Raw genomic sequence first — 9,023 nt, forward strand, 5'->3', positions numbered from 1 at the left:
TTTTTTCAGTCCCAATTCAATAACATTCTTTGTAATATCTCCTGTAACAGCATTCTCTAGTTTAGTGCACGCTGTCAACTCACTTCAGTTCCAAGCCGTTGAAGTTGTCAGGAATTGCCCGTGTTACAATGTGTTGTTGTCTTTCGATTCAGTTCATGCAGGAAATGATCGCCCTAATATTACAACGGGTTTCGCTGCATTTGATTTATTTCTTAACATTATTACTGGTCTGGACCTTGTAGTAAAACTCGATCCACCTGGGGGCACTGTGACGTGTTTATAGGCTCGCCACTCGCTCATACAAACTGAAGAAGAATAAATTAATGCGGAAGCAATGTTGCTGTGTTCGTAGTTCTATATCGTGGAGCTCCGCCCCATAGGGGAGTTCTGCTCCTAGTGGTTTACCCTCTGCCCTAAGGCAGAAACAGCCTGAAGCAAATTTATGCACACACCTACAGCCAATAGGAGTACAGGTGTCCCTATATAAGGGAACCCGTTCCCTCAATCTGCCTCCCATTATCTTCAGCGACTGGACTAGACTGAAGAAGCCAAGATAAGAAGCAAGAAGACTCAGGAAGAACTCGCCGTCGATATCCAGCCATCGACGTCTTCTAAATGAGCATTTATCCACCCCCAAAAGCCCTTTTTAGGGCTCTATGTCGATGTACTGACATGGCAGTTACGGACCCCCCACGACCTTTGTTTCGTGTGCTTGGGACCGCAACACGCCAGGGACGGTCTCGACAACCCTCCTAACTGCGCCTCCTGCTCTCTCCTTCCTAGGAAGGAGAGGAAGCAGCGCTGGGCGTTCCTTAGAGAGGACGTCCCCCTAGAGGATGTATTGTCCCATTCTCGCCTCTGCTTCAGAGCGTCTTCGGACAGTGCTGGCTCGGGGGACGACAAGGAGGGCACAGAGATGGATATCCCAACGGGACAATCCGAAGCTCTGGCGCCAACTTTTCAAGACCCCCTTTCCTTTGGAGAGCGCGAGGTCTGAGTGCTCCTTGGGCGATGACGACATGGGCTCTGTTAGATCAAGCCCTGTCCTTCGCGGCGGCCTCTCTGCGTTCGGACTTTCCCGAACTCATCGAGAAGGCGAGCTAACACACTGGAGATAGAGCTGCCCCCCAGTTCCCCTTCTGTGGAAGTGGATCTGATGGAAGGCGGCCCCTACTCCAGGCCAAGGAAGGCGGCTGAGCCTATGGCTCCAGCCATGCCTTCCCCTTGGCAAATATGTCAAGGGCTCATGGGACTCACCCCTGGCGGCGCGTTCGCCGGCCAGGGCGTATATCCCATTCACCAGAGTGGCCGGTAATGAGTGGGCAGCTAAGGGAATCCCTAGGCTCGAAGGCGCCATGACGGCGTACCTAGTGCCAGGTTCGAGTCCCTGGGCAGCCTCCAAGAAGGCCACCCTACCAGCACAGAAGGACAGGCTCACAGCGCAGCTGGCCGAGAAGTCCTTCACGCTGGGAGCCCAGTCCGTGTCAGCGGCGAACAACATCGCCCTCTCGCGGCCTCCTATCCCGTCTCACGACGGGTAGGTCTGAGTTGACCAGCGAGGAAATAGAGGAGGCGTCCAGGTTTTCCGGGGCCATCCTCCATCTGACACAGGCCGTAGCAATTTGCGCAGGCAGGACCATGGCCACCTCGGTGGTCACGGAGCGTCACCTGTGGCTGTCCATGACGGCCATGAAGGAGACCGACAGAGCCTCGCTGCTCAACGCTCCCGTCTCCAGCGAGGGCCTATTTGGGGTCGCTGTGAAGGACGCAACAGAGCGCATCGCTAAACTGGATGAGGAGAGAAAGCACCTGGCCAAACATCTGCCACTAGCAATGAAGGCCAGCAGAGCTACTCCATCCACCTCCAACGCCCCCAGTAGATCTACTGGGAGGCGACGGGCCAGGCGACAGGCGTCCACCACAGGCGGCAGCAGAGCGGGTTCGGCCCCTCCAGCAGCGACAGTGGCAGCGACGGTTCCGCCGGCGAGGGAGGTAATCGTCAAGCCGACCTGGCAGCACCAGAAGGTCTCCCAGAAAAGGCGGCGCCAATGACGAGGCGAGGGGGAGAGGACGGAAGACGGCTCGGCGCAAGACGCAATTGAGCCTACTGTTCCCCCCCACCCCACTGTTCAGGGCGTGGAGGGTGTGTTTTGTGATTATGTAAATAAAGAGCTGGTTCTCTCTGACTTTGTCAAAGAAGGACATGTGTTCCATAACGCACCACAAAACTCTTCACGTTCTATGGTTTTCTCTCACCATCCCGAGTGTAGCTCAACCCACCAAGAGTGCGTAGTTGAGCGCACTCAGGAGAGGAGAAGGGAAAAGGTAGCAAGGCGCAGCCTTAGCTCACTTTATAAAGATATTTTACTACAGACTTCTAGGAGCTCTGTAGTAAAGGTCTCACATAACAGGCAGCAGTCTCTGTCCCAATGTGACATGAAGACGCGGCCGCTAGCCGGGAACGACGCCTTGCTGCAGGCTAATGCCTCAGCCAGCGCAGATCGGACCCGTGCGACGTTCACGGAGGGCGGGAATACTAGAGTTACAAGTGTAACCAATGTATGGACGCCCCCGGTCTATTCAGAACGTAACAATGCCCATGGCCCTGAGTGCAGCTCACCACACATTGAGTGTGCTGTTGAGCAGCCGCAGGAGACCAGTGAAGAGGTGTTGTGGCACCACCGTGTGGTACCAGTTAGAGATCGCACCTTTCAGACTCTGTTGAGTACTGTAATGGATGGGTCTCGTGGCAAGCAGCAGTCTCAGTCAGACAATGACATGATGACGCAATTGCTACCCGGGGAGAGCGCTCTGTCTCAGGTTAATGCCTCAGCCAGTGCAGTTCAGAACCGTGCTGCGTTCACGGAGGGCCGGATTACTGGAGTTACGGTCGTAACTAACGTATCAAGGCCCCGATTAACTCAGAACGAGCTGATGTTTCCTCTCCCTTTCGAAGGGGGCCCGCCTTGGGCTATTCCCACCAACCCAGTGCTGGGGAATAGCGGCGGCGAGGGCCATAGAGGAATACAGGTCCCTTCCTACTGGACGCACCACAGCTTCGTGCGCGCCCGCTTTCTCTGCATTGCTGGCAGTGGCAACGAAGCTGTACCCTCTCACGCTGGCTAGAACAGACGTTGGAGAAGGGTTATGCCCTCCAATTCCATCGGACCCCACCCCCGTTCCGGGGAGTGGTGGAAACGGTGATGAAAACGCCGGACAAAGTAGCCGCTCTGATGTCAGAGATCACGGAACTTTTGGCGAAGGAGGCGGTCACAGTAGTTCCCCGAGAGCAAAGGAACAAGGGGCTGTATTCGCCCTATTTCCTAGTGCCCAAAAAGACGGGGGGAGTGAGGCCGATTTTGGACTTACGCATTCTCAACGAGAGCATAACCAAACGGCCCTTCCGAATGCTGACGACAAAACGTCTACTGGAATGTGTCCAGAAAGGAGACTTTTGTACAAGCATAGACCTAAAGGACGCGTACTTTCATGTGCCGATACAATCTCGCCACAGAAAGTTTCTGCGGTTCGCCTTTCAAGGGGTGGCGTACGAGTTCACGAGGATGCCGTTTGGGTACGCCCTGGCACCTCGAACGTTTTCCAAATGTGTGGAGGCGTCATTGGAACCGCTGCGTCGTCAAGGGATAAGGATATTAGCCTACCTAGACGACCTGCTGGTTCTCGCCCCGTCAGCAGAGCTGGCGTTCACTCACACGACACAGACAGTGATTCATCTCACGCGTCTGGGGTTCGCTGTGAATTGGAAAAAGAGCGCACCCTGGCCCAGTCATCAGATTGTCTACCTGGGACTACAGCTAGACACTGTAATGATGAGGGCTCGAATTTCGGACCCTCGAAGGGCAGCATTGGTACTAGCCCTGAGGAAGTGTCGTCCGAATCACACAGTAACGGCGCTATCGATCATGTCACTTTTGGGTCTCATGTCGGCAGCCCACTCTGTGGTCCCGCTGGGGGCTTCTGCACATGCGCAGAACACAGCGGTGGTTCGCCCAACTAAGACTAGACCCAGTGCGTCAACGTCATCGGTTGGTGGTGGTTCCTCTCTCGCTAAGAGCAGACCTGGACTATTGGAGGAACCTGTGCGTTCTCACGCACGGAGTCCCGATGGGCAAGGTGTCATCCTACATTCCAGTGTTTACAGATGCCTGTCTGACTGGATGGGGAGGGACATGTCAGTCTCAAGCGATAGGAGGTGCATGGCCTCAATCAGGTCGTCACATAAACCTCCTGGAGTTGGAAACGGTTCGACTGGTTTTGAACCACTTCGCGTCTACCCTTCGGGGTCGCGATGTGTTGGTTTGGTCAGACAGCCGGACCACAGTAGCTCCGCATAAATCGCCAAGGAGGGGTCAGGTCTCCTGCCCTCCATCGGGCGGCAGAGGAATTGTGGCTGTGGGCTCACAAGCACCTTCGCTCGTTGAGAGCAGCGCACATTCCGGGCTACTTGAACGTAGGGGCAGACCTCATGTCAAGAGGGGGTCCTCGAGACGACGAGTGGTGTCTGCACCCGGACATTGTTCTCCAAATTTGGGAACAATTCGGGAGAGCCGAGGTGGATCTGTTCGCGTCACGTGTGAACGCGCAGTGTCCCCTATGGTTCTCCCTGAGGAACCGGGACGAGCCGCCACTGGGAAGAGACGCATTCGCGCACTGCCCGTGGCCGAAAGTTCTCCTGTATGCATTCCCTCCGCTGTCTTGCATTCTCCCACTGCTAGCCAGGGTGAGGTCAGAGGAGCTAACAGTGATACTGATAGCGCCCGATCGCCCGGGGGCTCCATGGTTTGCGGAGATGAGTCAGATGTTGATTGCGCCACCTTGGGCAATTCCACATCGACGAGACGCGTTGACCCAGGCGGGAGGCTCGATAGGGCAGTGGCCCATAATCGGCCAACCACTGAGGGCTTGGTTCCTGAATGGGACAGGCTGAGGCGCCGTGGGTTATCTGATGCAGTCATCAGAACCATACAAGGCGCACGAGCTAGTTCCACTTCTAGGATGTATACCAGCAGATGGAACGTTTTCTCACGATGGTGTGACACACAGGACGTGAGCCCATCAACTGTCAGGTGGAGAGTGTGCTCTCATTCCTGCAGTTTATGTTTGATAAGCAGAAATCGCCCTCCACCATTCGGGTGTTTGCAGCGGCAATTTCAGCTGGTCATGAAGGGTTTAACGGACAAAACGTGTTCAGTCACCCATTAGTGAAACGTTTTTTATTGGGGGACGCGGCGGCTTAGGCCAATGCCTAGAGCCACGCTGCCCCAGTGGGATTTGGCCTTGGTCCTCGAAGCGCTATGTAAGTCGCCGTTCGAGCCATTGAATCAAATACCCCTCAAGATGCTGTCTATCAAGACGGCGCTGTTGCTTGCATTGATTACCGCTAAGCGTGTCAGTGATTTATGTGCCCTGTCGACGAGACCCGACTGCCTTGCCATTAATGGCGATCTGAGCAGAGCGGTGTTACGTCCTAACCCGGCATTTGTGCCGAAGGTTATTAAGAGTGCATATAGATCACAGACCGTGGAGTTGTGGGCTTTTCATCCCCCTCCTCATGGGGAGAGGAGTGAGGAAAAGCTTCATTGTCTGTGCCCGGTGCGCGCTTTGGCGTGCTACATTGAGCGCACAGCAGCGGTTAGGTCATCGCCTCAGTTGTTTGTGTGTCACGGTGCGGCTGCATTGGGTAGACCACTTTCAAAACAACGATTGTCTCATTGGCTTTGTGAAGCCATTGAGACAGCGTACGAGGCGGCGGGGCGACAGCCACCTCAGGGTATCAGAGCTCACTCCACTCGTGGAGTAGCAGCTTCTACTGCCCTCTTCAGAGGAACAGAGGTAGAGGATATTTGTAGAGCAGCGTCTTGGTCGACGCCGTCTCCATTTATCCGTTTCTATCTGTTAGATGTGTCTTCTAACTCTCTGGCTCGATCTGTACTCAGCGTGGCTGAAGGGAGATCTGGAGCAAGATAGAGTGAGAAAAGCAGGACTGTGACAAGGGTGTCAATCAGGTCCGCTTTGATCAGGAAGATATACAAGTGTTCTATCTATTTCAATGAGAGATGCTTTCTAACTCTTTGGCTCGATCTGCATTCAGCAAGGCTGAAAGGAAATTTTGAGCTAGGAAGAGAGGATAAAGCAGGACCATGGACAGGTTCCAATCAGGTCCGCTTTGGTTAGGAAAGCACAGTTGATAATAGATAGGCTTTCTAGCTCTTTAGCTCGATTGTACTCAGCATAGCTGAAAGAGAATCTTGAGCTTGAGGAGAGAAAAGCAGGACGATGGACAGGTCTCTATCAGGTCCGCTTTGGATGGAAAGCATATCTTGTGGCATGTCTCCTAACTGACAGTGTCAGTATAGTAGAGACATGTATTGAATTGACAGAATGTGAGGTCATCTATCTGAGGGATCAGTTTAGTATGACTTATATATTTTGTTCCTGCCTACTAATCTCTGGGATTCCATTGAGTGAGTGAGGCGGTCTACTGGCCACATAATGTAGAATGACACGTGGTGTTATTCCATTAGTGGCCGGTGGTGTTGTCACAGAATATGGAGGCTTATCGATCTGCTAGTACAGATTTGTGTAGCTTCTATTCTGGTGATCTGCCCACTAGTCATTGGCATTGCCATTGAACTAGATGGGGCGGGTCTTTAACCGATGACGCGGTATATTGTGACGCCCGGAAGGGTCTTTAGTTGCAGTACCGCGGGAATTGGTTGCAGCCATTGCTAGGCTTGACCTTTTTTCATTTTTTAATGGGAAGTGTCAGGCTCGGCAGGGAGTACATTTTGGAGCGTTTCGCTCCGCCTTAAACCACTAGGAGCAGAGCTCCCCTATGGGGCGGAGCTCCACGATATAGAACGATTAGTTACCGGAGTGTAACTCCAGTTCTATGAGTGGAGCGGAGCCCCATAGGAATTAAGGCCCTACCGACCCTCTCTAGTCTCGCTGAAGATAATATCTCGGGAGGCAGATTGAGGGAACGGGTTCCCTTATATAGGGACACCTGTACTCCTATTGGCTGTAGGTGTGTGCATAAATTTGCTTCAGGCTGTTTCTGCCTTAGGGCAGAGGGTAAACCACTAGGAGCAGAGCTCCCCTATGGGGCTCCGCTCCACTCATAGAACTGGAGTTACACTCCGGTAACTAATCGTTTTCTTGCATGTTGGGCTACTTCGAAAACGATGTCGCGGGTGAAAATGTATTGATCGTTGATTGCGGGTGGCGGCACCGCGGCCGCCATTTCATTTTTATTTATTTTTTTAAATAAATAAATGTATTTCACTGTGACCTGCTGACTATCAAGCAGGAAGCAGGCTGTTTGAGTGATTGATTGAATGAATGAATGGTGGGGAGGGCCAGAGGGGTGTGTGTGCGTTGAGAGCACAGAGTCCGAGGCAGCTGAATCACAGAAACAGAGCAGCACACATCGTGATAACTTTTTTTTACCATGGAGACACCCTTTTTCCATAAAATATTATTAACGCGCTAGAACTGATATAACGGCGACAAAGCATTGGAAAACGACTTAAGGCGCACTAGAGCGCTTTAGATAAATTCGCTCAGAGGTGGTTTAAAGTAAACTGCATTCTAATGCCGACGTTTCTTATGGAAACTACTTTTCTTATGGATAACCCTATCAAGCGAAGGGTTTTACTCATACTCAGTTCTAGGGTAACTACTTTTCTTATGGATAACCCTATCAAGCGAAGGGTTTTACTCATGCTCAGTTCTAGGGTAACTACTTTTCTTATGGATAACAGTATCAAGCGAAGGGTTTTACTCATGCTCAGTTCTAGGGTAACTACTTTTCTTATGGATAACAGTATCAAGCGAAGGGTTTTACTCATGCTCAGTTCTAGGGTAACTACTTTTCTTATGGATAACCGTATCAAGCGAAGGGTTTTACTCATGCTCAGTTCTAGGGTAACTACTTTTCTTATGGATAACCCTATCAAGCGAAGGGTTTTTACTCATGCTCAGTTCTAGGGTCTGGAGCGCTGCGCGAGTGGACATTTGAAATGGAAGTTATGGAACTCCCTCGCGTGCTTGTGTTATGGGAAAAAGTCCACAATGAAAATTACATTAAATGTGGAGAATGATTGGTTACATTTGCATCTGTTGGCCATCAAGTAGGCTATTAATTTATATGCCGTTGTAGGCTACTGTAGCCTACCATTTGATAAAATAAATATGTTGAAATGACGATATCACTGGAGTCATTGAAAATCAATGTGTGCCACTTGTGTAGCCTACCTGGAGCCGGAAAACGGATTTGATAAGTAGCCTATAACTCAGTTTGTCATTGTAGCCACGTTATTATTACAAAATGTGGAAAAACTCAAGAGGTCTGAATACTTTCTGAATATTTTTTCCTCATAATAACAAAGCGAAAACAGGTTTTTACAAATGTTCGCAAATGTAATAAAAAATAAAAAACAGAAATAACTTATTTACATAAGTGTTCAGACCCTTTGCAATGAGACTCAAAATTGAGCTCAGGTGCATCCTGTTTCCATTGATCATCATTGAGATGTTTCTACAACTCGTTTGGAAAGGCACACACCTGTCTATATTAGGTCCCATAGTTGACAGTGCATGTCAGAGCAAAAACCAAGCCATGAGGTTGAAGGAATTGTCCATAGAGCGCAGAGACAGGATTGTGTCAAGACACAGATCTGGGGAAAGGTAAAAAATAAATAAAAAATCTGCATCATTGAAGGTCCCCAAGAACACAGTGGCCTCCATCATTCTTAAATGGAAGAAGTTTGGAACCACCTAGATTCTTCCTAGAGCTGGCTCTCTCTCTGTCTCTGAAGAGGAGGTTCCCCCTGAGCAGCAACACTGTGAGCAGGAGTGGAGTCCCAGTCTGGGGCAGGAGGACCCAGAGCTCACACAGATTAAAGAGGAACTCAGGACCAGTCAGGAGGAAGAGCAGCTTCAAGGGCTCTTTGATACCAAAGACTTCAAATTCACTCATTTCTGTGTGAAAAGTGAATGGG

Source organism: Coregonus clupeaformis, chromosome 39 (genome assembly GCF_020615455.1).
Source record: "Coregonus clupeaformis isolate EN_2021a chromosome 39, ASM2061545v1, whole genome shotgun sequence".
Taxonomy (NCBI): domain Eukaryota; kingdom Metazoa; phylum Chordata; class Actinopteri; order Salmoniformes; family Salmonidae; genus Coregonus; species Coregonus clupeaformis.